Here is a 16,507-nt window from a genome sequence, read left to right as displayed (position 1 = left end):
CGGCATAAATTTTGTTACGCAACTCAAGCAAGTTACACTTACACAAAATCCAGTTTTCATTCAGAGACCTAGAGTCAAATTCCTCTAAACACCACGCTGAAAATACCGAAAAGTGTTGGTTAATAGCGTCGAGGTTTGCCCCAGAGTAACTAAAAATTGTTTTTGCCCAAAGGGCTTGCTCACGTGATGAATAGAAAAGTTCAGCATTAATAGATATGTGATCACTTAATGGTTCCATATAAACAGTAGTCGCAACCGGGTTTTGAAATAAAGAAAAGGCCAAGCATTGCTGCACCATGACTTGGTTTATTAAGGTTTATCAACAATTTGAGCAAGTGAAAAAGAGTATCTAATGTCAACAAAATCCCGAGATTTTTTTTTTTTTTGGAGGGTTCTGCCAAGTTAAAAATGGTGTTTTATCAGAGAAAATAGGCCACTTAATTTCAGGCTAGTTAAAATCACCAGAAATAACAAGTACATCATTCGGGTATTAAAGAATAAGCGACTAGAGAGAATCATGGTAATCCGCTGGTAATCCGCTGGTAATCCGCTGGTAATCCGCTGATCACCCATGGGTTACCGGCTGCAATCCCGGGGAATCACGCAGCCGGGATGTTGCTTTCTGTCTTCATTTGGGGAATATTATTTGTAACTCGAAGCACTTGAGCCAGCGGAAAGTCGTGAAACTTTCCCGCATGGACGATCGCTTTCTCCAAACGCGTACCCCTCAAACTCAATTCCGCTTTTGTCTCCTTTCACACATTGCGTTGGAGCCATCTGCCATTTCGATCTTGGCGCGACGAGTTATTCCCAATTAGAAAACGCTTCTTAAGGAATAAGGATGCTACTGGTAGAACAATGACCGTTTATGCGTTTAATCATTGGCACCTTTTCGATACGTTCGTCGAAAGACTGCGTTTATACAAGAGGATATATGCAAGCTGCTCTATTCTATATACTGCGATATCGCTGTGCTCTTATTGTCTTATTGCTATCCTTCTCGGCAAGCCAAGGTGAGTCGGTTAGCGTTGACATGTCGGAGAAATCTAACTTACGTAGAAAAGTGTCGGCGACGCGCAAATATACCTAAGGTAGAAAACCCTAATACAAACGTTTAACAAAGAAAGGCAAAAAAAAAATTGCGCGCGTTATTTAATATATTTGTTCGGTCGTCAGTGCTATACAGTTGTTAAGCATAGTCGTAAATAAGCTAGAAGATTCTGTGAAAAAACATCGGTACACAAAGGCCAGTGTGCTTTATCAGCGTGGTTTCATGGGACAGAGTAATGTAGCTCAAAATTTTATAGGCCCGCAACGTTGTGTGCGGCGATATGTTTGAAAGGGCATTATGTAATTATTTGGCCTTGATGGAAGATTAACTGAAAGATTTTTTTCTCGACGCTTAGCCTATACTACTCGCACTCTCACGCTCAATTATTTGTGCGCCGCATTATACGGAACAATATTTCCCAAAAGAGAAGTGACGTGACATATCGTGATGGGGCGGATCCCTGCGACGAAAACGACGACTAATTTTAAACGACGAAGCAAAAACATCGACTCGACATAGCAATATTAACAATATAATCGACCGATTAAATCGTTAATGTTGTTGCTTCAAGTCGGTGTAGTTTGCTTTATCATGATGACTCCCGGCTTTTAAAACACTTTTAGGATTAAATTTAATGACAAAATCGAGCGAAACGATCACAGTCACCGTCGCAGGTGCACGGAAAAGAGTGTTAGCAACGGAGCGCAGCTATTGGTTGAACGTCATAGCGCGTGCGACCAATGAAGTCGCTCCGCGCGAAATGCACTCTAAAAAAATGTCCGTGCGTCTACTTTCACGCACAGCACTCGGAGAGCCAATCACCGCAACTTACGGAGGCAGCTCAGCGAATGACAATGCCGAAACATATGTTTGGACCAAAAGAACGCAGTCTGAGTTGTGACATTAAGCGTAACATTTTGCATTGCTTAATGTCGCAACTCAGACTGCGTTTTTTTTTTTTTTTTTGGTCTAAACATATGTTTCAGCAGTGTCATTCGCTGAGCTGCCTCCGTAAGTTGCGGTGATTGGCTCTCCGAGTGCTGTGCGTGAAAGTAGACGCACAAACCTTTTTTGGAGGGACGTCTGTTTGTGTGTGTATATGTGTGTGCGTGCGCGTGTGTGTGTCTGAGTGTTTGTGTATGGGGGAGGGCTAACACTTTTCTCCTTCCTCCCGCTTCCGCTGCGTATAGTGTAGGCTAAGAACTGCGTATTTGTAAAATAAGCTACTCTGTTGCAGGTTAGGAATAGCGCCTATCACGAAGCCCTCCTTAGCAAAAGCGAATGCCGAGAAGGACAGAAAACCACCGATTATAGTGAAAACTTTATGGGAGGCATGCCTGTTCCGCTATTCTGAGCATGGAAAGGGCTAGTATAGAGGCCCGGAGGCATTTCACTGTCGAATTGTGTGCGTCGCTGCATTTCAGGGAAGATGATGCAAGAAAGGTACAGGACTGAAAAGGAAGTCTTCCATGCATTCCCAATTCCTCCACTCGCCCCATGTCACATTGCCTATCCTTTCGATAGAAAGCGCTGCTCGCTGAAAAATCAATTAAGCGCTATCGAGGGCCTTTATTGCATTTGACGAAATGTCCAAGATAGACGATTCGTTCACTAATTCGCTGGTTTAGCGGAGTTAATAAAAACATTAAAGAAACCCAGTGTGCGCTGTTGACAGAGACGGCAGAAAATGATAAATACAGAGACATCAGAAAGTCTGCAGGTTTTCTATTGACACTGGCTACCAGCATAGTTATTTTGACTAGTGGTAGCTACTGGTTATTTTATAGAATTAGGGCATGTGAACTTTCCTATGCCCTGTCGAAAGAAAGTCAGCAGAAAATTCACAACACGGAGCAAACGGAAAGTCTTCAGCGTTTCTATTCACACGGGCTACAACAAATCACCGCAAGGACCTCAACGCGAAGCCAACAAACAGTCTACAAACTTTATGTTGACCATTTCAACGGGAAATTAAAGAACAGTAAGTAATCGACACCCACCAAGCACTCACCACATTTTTAATAAAAAATACTGATATTGTTTTTATAGCAGAGGTTTGCTTTTTCTTTTCGACGATGAAGAGTGAACGTACTCTGAGTCTTAGCTGCAATAATACAGCAAACGAAAAAGTTTGTTTTATTATTGCATAATAATCCGTCACGTCAGTTATTCAGGGAGATCTGACGTAATTGGTTGTGGTGTGTCATGTTACCCGCGATAGGGTTCTTCCATAAAACCCCGGTTCGTAAATCTCACCGGAACCCGCCGGAATCCATGTTGGAGGCAGTCGTCGCTGTTATGCTATGTTCTGTGTGCCTTGGGGTCGTGTTCACACTGTAGTTTGTCCGCTCACTCGACGTTTCAAATGGTTAGTTGCGCCGTAATTAATTGTTACAGCCGTAAAAGCCGTCGACAAAAACGGAGCTACGTCCAGCAGCATTGTTATTTTTTCTAGAATTCCGGCAATCATTAGGAACCAGGACAAGGCGACGCTCGAGAAATCGCTTCGCCGGTGTCATGAATGGCTCGGACTGATACGCCGGCAGAATCTCAAAACCTGGGAGCTAACATCTCCGATCGCGATAGAAAGAACGAGAAAGGAAGCAGACGATGGTTAGGCCTGTTTGTTTTGACGCGACAAGTTGAAGTTACTCGAGCTCTTATTTAATTTTAGCAATCCTCGATTTCGGTGTTTTTCTGCAAAGCAAGAAAAACGAACAAGGTTCAGACCTTGCAGTTGATGTTTTGCTGCTCCTTTCTGCATAATAAAGCGTCGCCAGCGATATGGGCTCATCGGCAACGCCAACTGGGGCCGGCAATGTCCACTTCTGTACCCCGCGTTCCGTCGCGGCAAAATCATGGAACCTTTCGCTCTAGATTATTATTTCAACTCTATCATCTTGACAAAAAAGATTTGTACCCAACTAAGGGTTCGTGGACTGCACTTCAAGTCAGGTGAGGAACCTATTTGCGATTGACTAAGACAGGAAAATATTCTGAAATGTGGTTATACCAAAGCGGCTGTATGACTCTACGTCACTATGCTGCTGCCCGCAATAGGACGCCGAATGCCTCCAACATGGCGCCCAGGCACTGATAGCAGACGCCAATGTTGATTTCGATTTCGAGCCGAACCAGAAATGACGTCAGGTGCAAGAGGCCTATTGGCGACGTATATGCAGTATAAGCCTGACTCACTTCGCATCATACGGCGAACTGCTGGCTTGTGCTGTTCGTGAAGCTGTCGTCGAAAATAGCCATTCATTCCAAGTGTGAATGCGAGCAGAAAAAAACAAGCGTCGCAATCTTAAAAAAATAATCTATCTTCGATCTGATCTCACACTTGCGGATGTTACGATCAAGTTGTCCTTGGGACAGCTTGAGCGTGTGGAAATTACTCCCTTTGTGACAGCTGTTTTTACACGCCTCCGGTACCGTGTACTTTGACCTGACGCAAATCAACAAATCAAAACAAAGAGTGGAGGAAACTGTTAACGTCCGGTTCACTCTGGTCAGCTCAGTAGTGCTCCTCTTGTCATGCAGGGGTTCCCAAAACAAATTCCAAACCAGGCAATTAATTAATTTTTTAGCGGCTCCTTGTCGTTTAGAGGGCGCGAGTTACGTTTTATTTAAGTACGTTTATTATTTTAAAAAAAAGTAGTGGTTGTTTTGAATCAAACGGAACAATAACAGACTCTTTCCGAAATTTAGTCTGGCCACTTCAGGAAGTATCATAGTCTAAATGTGCATAATATATACACGCTAATGCCGGTCCTTTGATGGCTGGTGAAGGAAGAGTTTGAAGACTGGCACCGATGCGGAGCCTGAGCATTCCAGTCATTAGTTCGCTGCACCCTTGTTTAAAGCCAGGGTTACGAGTCTTGTAAGCTTCTTTGCGCTAAACATTCGAGAGACACAAGCGAATCCTTGAAATGTCTGGCTTTGGTGCGCCCCAGACAGCTCGTGACAATTAAATGGAGTTAATTTTATAATGAGTTTTACTCAACGAAGTACCTCGTATACCAAGTGGTGGTTTCTTGACACTATCAAAACTCAATTTCTAAGTGAGTGTTAAAAATAAAGGAAGTAAACAGTTTCCTTCGACCTGCACCACCTGTGTAACAGGTGTAATCAAATTTAAAATAAAAAAGAGGTCCGGTAATTGGCCAAAAGTTTCTTTAGTTCTTAAAGCCAATTAAAAAGAACACAATCAAAACTGAAAGAAATGAGAAATAACTGTACAGTGAAGAACATCGCAACTTTCGTACGCCTGCCGCTGACCGAATAGGTCCTAGATTTTAACCGCCATTAGCATACACACAATTAGATTAATATTTAAACCACTAGATGGCATTGAATTTCTGAAATTGCGGCTAAAATGTAATACGTTTTTACAGCTACAATCCCACTTAGTAAAAACATATGAGATTTCAATTACAAATTTCTCGAAAACGTGATTCAGTTACGGTGTGAATTATTTAATTGAATTATTACCTGAGTATGGTGCGCGTGCGTGGTCCTTTTTTTGTGTGTGTCTGACCCACTTGCGCGTTCCATGGCGAAACTTGGCGCGGCATCGACCGTCGAAAATGTCGGCCAGACGCGATGACGCAAACAGGCACAATGTAATCGTTTTTTCGAACCGCAAAGTGCATTCACTACCTTGTTTTGCTTTCCGCGGGGACGAACGCAGTGACATGGCGGTTTTTGTACCGTTTGATTGGCATCACTCTCTCGTAAGTGGGGCTGCACTTGAAATCGGGAACATTAAAGGAACAATATTTCAGAACAGCAATGACTTATGAAAAAAATTTGTTTTTCCTGTTGTAGTTTGTGTGCGGCTCATCTTTTTACTTTCTTTTTCTTTCTCTGGAGCTGCGCGATGTTGTACAGTGTTCTATAATGAAGACCAAAAACGTCGGAAACAAAAAAATTATCGTTTCGGTTTTAGTGTGTTTTTTTTTATTTATTTATTCAAGTTTCGATTTTTGATGCAATGGAAATGTTGAAGAATCGCCTTCGCTGTTCAAATAATTTCACGCGTATGGTTGGTGTATGGCTGCTCGTCACAACTGTATGACTTCCCTGAGTAACTTAGACGAACGTTTCATTCGCACCCGCGGGTTCACCTGCGAGCCACGCGAATCCCACGTTGCGTCAGATGACGAATGACGACATCGAGCAAAGTTTTCTCCTTCTCCGCTGCCTGACCATCCGCTCGAAAAGCACGCTCCGAGTTTCCCTGTAGAGGAAAACCTCGGTGAGCCCCGACTGTCCGAACAATGGCGTGCGCGATGAGCGATTACTGGGAAGGACCCCTCCCCCAGAGCGCGGCCCCTCTACCTGCGACCGCGTCCGTCGGATGCCAGGGCAAATCGTCCACGCAGCGGGCAGTTGCGAAGAGCGCTGCTCATTGTAACGTCACAATCACCCACTCATTATTCCCATTCTCGCGTCCCGTTTACAGAAGTGACGACATGCAAGAATTCGTAATTCTGACGTCACTTCGCGGTGATTGCATTGTTCCAACGTTTCGCGCGCAAATCGTAGTCATTTTGGCATGCCGCGCCTGTTTTATAATAAAGAAAAGCTTAAAAGGTCCTGAAAAAACAAAAAGAAACAAAACATCGTAAACAATTACAAAAAGGGTACCGATATTGACAGCGGCAGTTGTTGCGCCGTTGAAAGGTGTGCTTCGGGGGGATTGCTTTCGGAGCTTTGCTCTTTTCGTGAGTTGTGAGAGATGTGCTTTGGGAGATGCGTGAAAGGTGCGCTGCCTCTCGTGCGTGATAGTCGGGATCATTTTTGTGTTCTCGTACCGTCGCGGCCCTTAGTTCACTTAGCGCGGCACAGTCGGCACCATATCTTGTGGAACAGGCGGAGAGGCATTTCACCCGCGTGGTTTCAGTTTTAAGTCCTGTACAGGGGTGATATTTCTCGCGGCGTAGAACGCACTACAAATGTTTTATTAAATTTCTCACGTCATGGCTACCCCATAATGAGGTCGAGCGTCAACTCTTCAATTACGTTATGCACCTAAAAATAAAAATGTGAAAGCGAATGATTGTTAGTTGATTAATCAACTAATTAGTCAATTTCGCCTCCTTTCTATTGGCCACCATGGCCACCACTCTAGACTCATAAAACAAAGACCTTAAAGCTAGATTTTTTTTAAAATTCTGAATCGATTAAGAAAGCACATTCTGTATAATACAGCTTCAACGAATTTGCAGGTACCTATGTCATCTGCTTGGCCTCGTACTTCTCTTTTTATCGCTGAAGATTGAAGCGACGAAAATAAGGCAAGGTCCCGATGGAATTCCCAATGCTGTCTCGAAGTCCTGTGCTGAAGTTGTTATCAGGTTCTTTGTTATTTTGTTTACGGTATTTTTGAAATGCATTTCTTTTTCCCCACTGGACTGAAAATGTGCGAATGTTGTCCCCGTCCACAAATCTTGCCCTGAGAATCTCGTCCAGAGCTACAGACCCCTCTCAATGACATGTGTGTGCTGCAAAGCTATGGAGCACATCATTTACGCTAACCTCATAGAGCTCCTTAGTCTCACACATTTCTTTAGTCCATATCAACACTGTTTTTGCACTGGACTTTCTTGTACCACGCAATTGCTCGAGTTCTATCATGACACTTCACAGTCGTCTGATAAAAGCCGACAAGTCGACTGTATCTTCCAGGACTTCAAAAAAGCTTTCGATATCGTTCCTCGTGCTTTCCTTATGCAGAAACTTCCTAAGCTAAATATAGATTCGGGAAGTTTTAATTGAATTGGCGATTACCTAACTTCAAGAAAACGGTCCGTGTTAATTAATGGTGAAAAATAAGAAGAAAATAGATAGTGCTATAGAGAATTTAATTAACGGTAAACAGTCCTCTCTTATAGAAATACCATCCGGAGTCCCGCAGGGGTCGATACCTGGCCCTCTTCTGTTTTTAATATTTATTAAAGATATTGGTGATAGCATCTCTTCCCATATTTAATTATATGCAGATGATTGCATTTTGTACAGTGATATCATCATCATCATCATCATTTATTAAAACCTTGAAGGCCATTGCTGGCATTACACAAGGTGGGTGTAACTGCTGAAGAAACATATAAAGGAACAAACTGCAATGCTGCAAACTGCAAATTGCAATGAATTGCAATGCTGATGTGTTTACTCTTCAAAGTGATTTGGATAACATTGATACCTGGTGCATCAAATGGTGCACGCCTCTAAATCCGTCTAAATCTTTTAGCGTTATATCAGTAGAAAAACTAACATTGTTCCTTCGTGCTACAGTATCGGTGGTGTTTCGCTTGAACACGAGTTAAAGGTTAAATATTTGGGAGTCATTTCTCGTCTGATTTAAGATGGAATAAACATGTCGACTATATTGCCTATTTTATACGAAAGCTAGTCGTCCCCCTATAAATATTATTTTTGACCTATTTATCGTAAACGTGTTGACTTCTTGTTGACTCTGATTACTTTCTTTGGACTCTGACTTCCTGTTGACATGGTCAACAGAAAGTTTGTTGATTTTGTGTTGAAACATTTCTGGTAAATTTCTTCACTCCGAGTCAAAAGAAAGACAGTTGACTTTCTATTAACTTCACGTTGAATTTTTTCTGCTGACTTTCTGTTGACAGTGTAATCAGAAAGACTGCAGACGTTCAGTCTACTTCGTGTTGAAAATGTTCAGTTAACTCTCTGTAGCCAGTGTCGATAGAAAAGCTACGGACTTTATCCTGACGTTTTTTACTGAACATAGTACATCTTGGTTAGATGTCGAAAGTCACTAAGTTCCTCAATAGTCTCTGAAAAGATGAGAACGGTAGGGAAGAGCTTCAGTTGTCCCACCTCCAGAGCGAGCCTTTTACCCTTGACAGTGCTTCAGCGTCTCGCGCACCTAGAGCGCGCTCGCGCAGTCAAAGCACGATGGAAGGCATGGGGCACGTGCTGGAGACCAGGCGTTCGAAAGACGCGCCCTGCCGTTTTCACTTTGTGACTATAGTGACTTTATTGACCCTATTAAACTAGCCAACTAGTAAAGAAAAGCGTGAAAACTATTTAAAGTGGAGCAACTGTGTTGACTCGCTTCGTCCTGAGTGGTGCTTTGCAGAGAAGCGATAACATTTCTTCAAGGAGCCGTTCTTGTGGATGTTGTTTAGCGACGGCGCCGAATTATTATTAGTTGTACCAATGCTTTTCAGTAAGAGATAAAGTCCACGGACTTCGAAACACTCTTTTCCCTTTGATAGATTTCCGAGAAGAAGATTGGATACTTGTAACCTTAATAAGTGCTGAGGTGGTCACCGGCCAGAAGATTACCTTTAAAATCTAGGCTATCTAAAGGTCTGGACCAATCAACGGGACTGTGGTTCGGGTGTGGGGTGTTTCGTTTCTAATGTTTATTTGAGGGATTATGTAATGCGTTTAGATATTACAAGGACGCTATTTCCTACAAATCCAGAATAAACAACGAAAACAAATCGCGTGTCCTTTTTTTCTACATTATTTTGCGGCAGCAAATTTGGAGCAGCTTGGAAAGTTGTAGTAATCCTTCAAAACTTTGTTGAATGAATAGCTAAGGTATAAAGCTCTTTTTTTCTTCTTAAACTACTACAGCTTTTCAATTCAAAAGCTACGGAAAGAGCATTTTGGAGGCGACAGAAAGTTTGTAGTTTTTTTTTTATTATTTAAACGTAGGCCAATATTCAAAAGAAATTCAACAAAAAAGCTAGACAAGGTCAGACGAAAAGCTGTTCACATTTTATATCCTCTTGTGTCTTCTTTTTTCAAAAGCCTTTAACAAAAAAGCACCACAGTTTTTTGTATATTTGGAAGGGTTTATTGGGATTTATTAAACGTAATTTTAGGTTTACTACCCCATCTCTGAAGGAGACACTATATTTTTCTCATGTACGGTCTGTCCTTGACTACGCCAGCGAGATTTGGGAGCCGTTCAGGCCGAAGTTGGTAGATCAAGTTGAAAAGATGAAAAATCGCTAGACGGAAATTTCTCCGTCTCATACTTTTACATAAAGTGTTTTACAACGATACCGCTATTTCTAGGAATCTAGGTCCAAGTGTATGTTTTAGCCATGCAGCCTACGTGTCAGAAAGGAGAGATAATTTAATAAAAAATTCGCCCAATTCATTGCAGAATTAATGTTTTCGAATGTTCTCTTTTCCCGCGGTCCATTGGCGATGGAAATAACCTGCCACATGACACTTCTGAAGCAATGTTGTCGTAACTGTTTTTTTTTTGTTTTTGTTTTTTGTTTTTGTTTTTTGCAAAGGATTCGAGGATACTTTTAGTTATCGTTGTGTATTACCTATTGTGTTCTTGTCTTACTTTCTGTTTTCAGAATATAATTGTCTGTCTGTGCCCCCTTACTATAATTCTTATTTAGGCGATATAGGCGATATTCAAAATAATTAATTAATTAAGTGACGTTACACAAATCGAGCGCGTTTGAATGTGGAACGCCGGCGTGTGGCGTTTAACTCTCGCATTCGAACTCTCAGATAGGTGTTTGCAATGATGTTTCAAGTCCTGTCATTTACGAAGCGAATAGGAGTTTAGTGTCAGACCGAACAGCCATATGGCCCAACGATTCAGCATTGTGCGATTGTTCTGTGTGGACTATCTACGGAGGCAAAATAAGAAAGTGTATAGCGTTAAGCGCCTCGTATCGGTACGGACACTCAACAAAGTGCGGTTGGAAAAGCTACTGTATCCACGGACAGTGAATGAATGTGCCCTTTTATGCCAACACTGCTCGAAATACCTCCAGAATGAGCTTGCTTTTTCTTTAGAGCGTGAGTACATCAAACTCTTCTTTCCGGGACTCTGATGAAATTTTTACTGAAGTGAGTCAAGACTTGTGTGCTGCTAGTCCGTCGGTAACTCCATTAAAACCACGTAAATCCATTAAACAAAAAAAAAAAAAAACGCGCGACCCGTATTTGAAGAAAAAACAAGCTGAATTGAGTTGCTCAATTGGAAGAAGGCTATCAAGCGTTTAAGGCGTGAAAACCGTCGAAGACAGCTGCGAGCACTGCGCGAAGTGGTTTGACGCGTTTCGTGAAGCGCTGTAGGCATGCAGTTCCCACCAGAAACGCAAGCGACTGTACACGCATCTGCCACCAAGCATCTCGAAGAAAGAAATATTCCGTCTGGTGCCTGAAGCGACTTCCTACATGATTGCTCAAACAAGAAAACTGAAGCCTAAAGGTGGTGTATGGGCAACCCCTGATCCCTACATTGGGAAAAGGGCAAATGCCGAAGACGTAAGCGTTGCACTTGAGAACTACTCACGCGACAATCTTGCATGCTCTGTTCGAAGCCCCAACAAAAAAGACGTCGTCAAAGCCATGATAAACGACAACTTCGAGGCAAAAGAGACATTTACTGAAGACGACCTCAAACGCATCTACCTCTGCAGCGCTCCACAGAACGGTTGCTGCACCGTTGCGAAAAGTGCCCAAAAGTGCATACCATCCCACTGCAGTCACTCCATCTCGACGAAGACGAAGAGATCTGTTTCGCGTTATGGGACGCCGGCGAGCTCGTCCAGAAGGTTATGGACACTTCCGCCTTCCTGCGGGAACTGGAGTCACGGAGCGAAAGTATATGAGGCATTCTTACATCCGTAACCTTTAACGAAGCCTGATACGTGACATAAGAACCACCTTACCATCCAAGGCAGTAATGTTCCACTTGGATTTTGCAAAAATTTGGACAGTAACCTCCCCAACTAAAGTGCAGAGTTTTCATTGGAAAAAAAACAAGCGTCTCTTTTCACATGTGTGGTTACGCAAGGCACGCAACGTTATGCCGTTGTCAGCGATGACATGACACATGACACAGCTCACGCTCTTCTAGCCACAGAGGCCATAGAAGAATATGTTAATGAAGATTACCCAGTCTTTTCTGAAATAATTTTTGTATCAGTGTCTGGTACGAAAAGTATTTCACATTTTAAGAGTCGCTTTTAATTGCACGAATGGCCTCGGAAGCTGTATACTCTTCGGCAAGATGGATATTTTCGGCCACTCGACACAGACAAAGTGCTTGTGATGGAGTAGGTGGTGTTCTTAAACACCACGCAACGCTCACCAACTTGAGATTTTCGCTCAACTCAACTATTGTCACCGCTAAAGGCTTTGTGGAAATGCTGTGTGAAAAAGTAACAACTGCCTGCATGTTCCACCTGTCTGCGTAACGTTTTCGAGAGTTTCGTGCGGTAAAGCAAGCAGACCGTAAAACCTGTGAGAGGAATTCAGGTACCTCATCTGTGAAAGTCATCATATGCTGAGAGGCCGGATGTGTACATGGCTAATTGCGCGACTGAGACTTTTGAGCTTATGTATAAATAGTTAGCGAATTTGCAGAGTGGTGCCGTTTTGTTTTTGTGAATTTTAAGTTAAGTAAAGGTATTCTAGCTCAAAGTTCCATTTTGCGTCAGTTATACTCACCCCTCCTAAAAAAAAAAAGAATTTGAAAAATATAATATAACTAACGCTCAAAATGTTTGGTGTTGTGCGCCAAAGCCGCTATCACGAAGACGTCGGCTCGCTCCGAGTGAAGGTTTGTCGTAGCTTTTCCTGTTTGGAGGTCATACGTTACTCAATGTTTAGCCACCACAAGTTAGTTCAAGTCACTGCAAAGTGCAAAAAAAAGTTTAAAAAAATATAGCTTTTTTTTTTTTTTTTTTGAAATATCGACGTACAATTTTGTTACAGTTCGAGAAATCAGCTGCATTTCCGCATTTATAACAAGAAGACAATTAATGGTGGGAAAATTATCTTCATATATCTGTAAAGAATATTTAAAGACGCGCATTTTGATATGTTTTGTAAAGTGTAATAAAAAACGGTTTATTTGCAAAAAAAAATTGTGAGTATGTCTCTGAAACGCGTATTTATGCCATGTTTGATTTTTTCGTTTGCATAAAAATATTTTATTGATATTTTTAATTTTTTGTGTATGCGTTTTATATATTTTGGGAAATGTATTAAAAAGGTATGGTGACGTGAAATTTTCGATGAGAAATCGACGACTGTGCAAAGTAGCATCGTGAAATCTCAATTTCCAAGCCTCGAGCTTCTCTATTTTATATCTCAGCAAAAAAAAAAAAAAAAATAATAATAATAATAATTGTTGCGGCGTTTATTTATAGCTGAATGTTCCTCCCAAGAACATGGTTTTCGTATATATTTTTAACAAAAATATCAAAATTATGACCCGGTCTATCATTCCACGTACTGACATGGAATCACAACACTGGCATCGTTAGATTCTGCCAAAGATCGTTCGCCGCTCAAAACTTTCTGTCACTAAATTTTCAGAGATGTTTCCTTCGAGTCGATGCGAATTTTCAGTCTTACGGCGGCACTCCAAAGCGCCCTGAGCCAGATGGTCACTAACATCAGGATGATGCAATCTCGGCAAAAATGTTGCATCATCATTTTTTTTCCACCACGGCGCGCGTATTTTATTTATATCAAACACGGCACGGCAACAGATTGAGCTGTGTTGCTGTTCTCGCAAGATAAACGTTTTTCACAGCAGCTTGCTTTTGTCAGAAATTCGCCAAACATTCACATCAAACTGCCGACGCCTATTTTATCCGGAGTGCATCAATCGTTACACCAACGCAGCTACAACTTTAACCGAACTAGGATCGCGGAGGAGACGTCCTTCGTAGAAGCGATATCGTATTAGTTCGAAAGCACCGATGATGACTGCCAAACTTTTCCTTCGCTCCCACGAATGGAATATGGACCCAGAGGAAAACTGAAACACCCCGAGAAATAAAGAAAGACCAATTTGTCGGAAAGGGAGCAAGCGAGAGAGAGAACCGGGCTGACGTAGGGGCGCCAGGTCTATTTCTGTGGAACGGGCGTCAATTAACTCGTCTCGGGGCGGGATCCGAGGGAATTCCCCCGACGTCTTTTTTCCCCAGAACCCCGGAGACTGCAGTGGCAAGAAACCGCCATTACTTCCGCCACCCGAGCGTACGAGAGACGCGAGATGTCTGGCGAAGCCCACTTGGTAGCCAGGGGCCAATCAAAAGGCGGTCAGGGCGTGTGGTCAATCACGTATGCCGTCCGCTCCGCCGCGCGCTCGGCTCGGCCGGGTGAAAACCCCCTCACGCGCTCCTCTTCGCCGATCTCGTGATCACGCCAGTCCCTCCCGAGCCGCGGGGGCAAGAGGGGGACGGCTAAACGTCACGTCCGTCCTGGCTAAAAATAGAAAGGCGGCTTGCCCTTCGAACAAGAGCGAAATGACGGAGCGAGAAATACGCCAAGTAAATATACCAGACGACGAATAACGGACTTTCGCGGGAAGGAAGGACAATGACCAGGGAATTAAAAGAGAGACTTCAAATGAGAACGGTCTGACAAAGCCTAACAAGCTGCGAGCGGACGACCTCGGGTACCGCTCGGTCCGTCGGTGGTCGACATTGAAGATAATCGCGTCTGCGGCTTTGACCAAGTTTCACGAGACTTTTTCTGCGATGGTTGATTCGCGGACCGATTTCGGTTCACGCGGCCGGACCCAGGTTGGGCGCCAAAAGTGGTGCTTCGTTCGCGCCACGTCGGGGCCCCGGAAGAATGGGGACATTTCCGGCTACTCGAAGACACCGAAACGGTTAAAGACAGACGGCTACTATTCGCGAGAAAATGGTAAGAAGAAGCGTGTGAATATGAACATTGGGCGGTAAGGTGCGAATACAAAGGAAAAGAGCGGAAGAGAGCTTTTGAGGGAAAGGTGCGTAAGCATTCTTGCCACCCGCGACGATTCTTCGCCGACCAACCAGCCGACCGCCGAACACGGGGACGGTGGCGACAAAACAAACGGACAAAAAAAAACCGCACGACAAAACACGGCAAAGAACGCCCGGGAAGAACGCGTGAGTTTGGGGGAGAGTCGCCTCTCCGCCAGCCGCGTGACCCCGACGTCACGGCCACGCCGCCGGCAGGACCAATGGCGGGACGCGGTGAGCGCCGAGCCCCCTCTTGGGGCGACCCCGCTGATGACCCCAAGCCCCCTCGAGGGACGCGTAGACCACGCCCTCCACGGACGTATAAAAGCCGCCGTGTGCTTGAACGGGAAAGGTGGACACACACGGACCGGAGAGAGAGGAACTCTGTGGCGGACCAAGTGGAAAGCGGAAACGTCGTATTCCACCCCGATATCCAGGAAAAGAAACAATTCCTCGTCGCTCGGATCACGCCCATCCCCCCAGCTCGCGCATCCAAGACTCGCCCACGACAAACACCGGACAAGCTCAACAGGTATGTCCTTGACGGCTCGACACGGCTGTAGAAACACTCAAGAGGACCCTCGCCCACCCCTCCTCGCGTGCCTCCCGACTCGAAGCGTCGCGGTTGCCCGTAGTACGATGAGTGGGATCGGTCAGCCCTTGTCAATCGACGAAACTCAATGGACGCAATCTCGGGAGAAACTCTCTTCGCCACTCGGCACCGCCACCGTTCGACCCAGACAAGCGCATGTGACGTCCACGCGGGGGCGCGCCAAGCGTATACGCCGAAAAAACAATCGATCGGGGAACGATACCTGAACTACACGGAAGGATTTAGCGGTGGCTAGCCTTTAGCGTATACTTGGTGCGGAAATCGAGTTTAGGTAATCGCTGCGCGTGCCCCCAAACGTACGGACGAACTCAACTCGAACCTTCCCGCGGATGGGCCGGGCGGCCGGACAGGTCCCAACGTGTTCCGTGTTGGAATGCTGCGTCGGAACGGTGCGATCCCCGGCTTTGGAAACGGACTTGCGCAAATGGGTTACCGTCACGTTGTTCTCAGATAACACTCTGAACTTCCCGCTTCACCAAGAAACAAAACAAAATTTTTGTAAATGTCTGTATTCGACAAATACATTTAACAAAAAAGGAAAAGAAAAAAGAATAGCGCAACATTTATGTCGCGATACGTATGTCGAGTTAGGATGGATTCTGGCAAGGAGTTCCATCTTGGGGCCCATATCTCGAAAGAGAAGCATGTTTCGGAATCCTTCATAACTCAAAATCTGTCTCACAAAGTAAGTATCGCGGCATTTTTTTTTTTTCGGGGATGTTTATTTTATGACCTGCGTGTCCCATTCAGGAACTTAAAAACGTTTCTGGCAGCCCTGCCTCACTTCAAGATTGACGTAGTCCACGCACAAAAGCCGGGATCGTGAGCGTTGCCTCGAATTCTGACCGTCGCGTATCACGGAAGTGTGTTGAGGTGTTCGCGGGCGCCGTGCAATCGTTACATTATGTTTTCCCACGAGGAGGCTGAGTACGTGTCATGAAACGCCTCCGTATCCTGAGTATGGGGACACTCAGGACAGGATGACGCGCTTCGACTCCCAGCTGGACCGCCCTGTCCCTCGGGGAGAGGAGTCGACGCGGCAATTTGTTTCAAATTGGAAAT

General features: G+C 44.2%; 1 protein-coding gene across 2 annotated transcripts in view; it reads left to right on the top strand.

Moving 5' to 3' along the window:
• The window catches only part of LOC8041023 (crustacean hyperglycemic hormones), a 50,221-nt gene that overhangs the window by 21,627 nt on the left and 12,087 nt on the right, over positions 1-16,507 (top strand). Inside the window, exon 1 of one of the 2 annotated variants that reach the window (XM_029971419.3) lies at positions 15,184-15,364. The exons of the other annotated variant lie outside the window; for it this stretch is intronic. The gene's annotated coding sequence lies outside the window, so the exon portion shown is untranslated. Of the gene's footprint in view, positions 1-15,183; positions 15,365-16,507 lie in introns of those variants that run through there. 2 annotated transcript variants of the gene reach the window in all.

Source organism: Ixodes scapularis, unplaced genomic scaffold (genome assembly GCF_016920785.2).
Source record: "Ixodes scapularis isolate PalLabHiFi unplaced genomic scaffold, ASM1692078v2 PGA_scaffold12__126_contigs__length_90152505, whole genome shotgun sequence".
NCBI classification, from domain to species: Eukaryota; Metazoa; Arthropoda; class Arachnida; order Ixodida; family Ixodidae; genus Ixodes; species Ixodes scapularis.
Note: the sequence above shows the minus strand (reverse complement) of the source record. Positions and strands in the feature narration are given on the sequence as shown.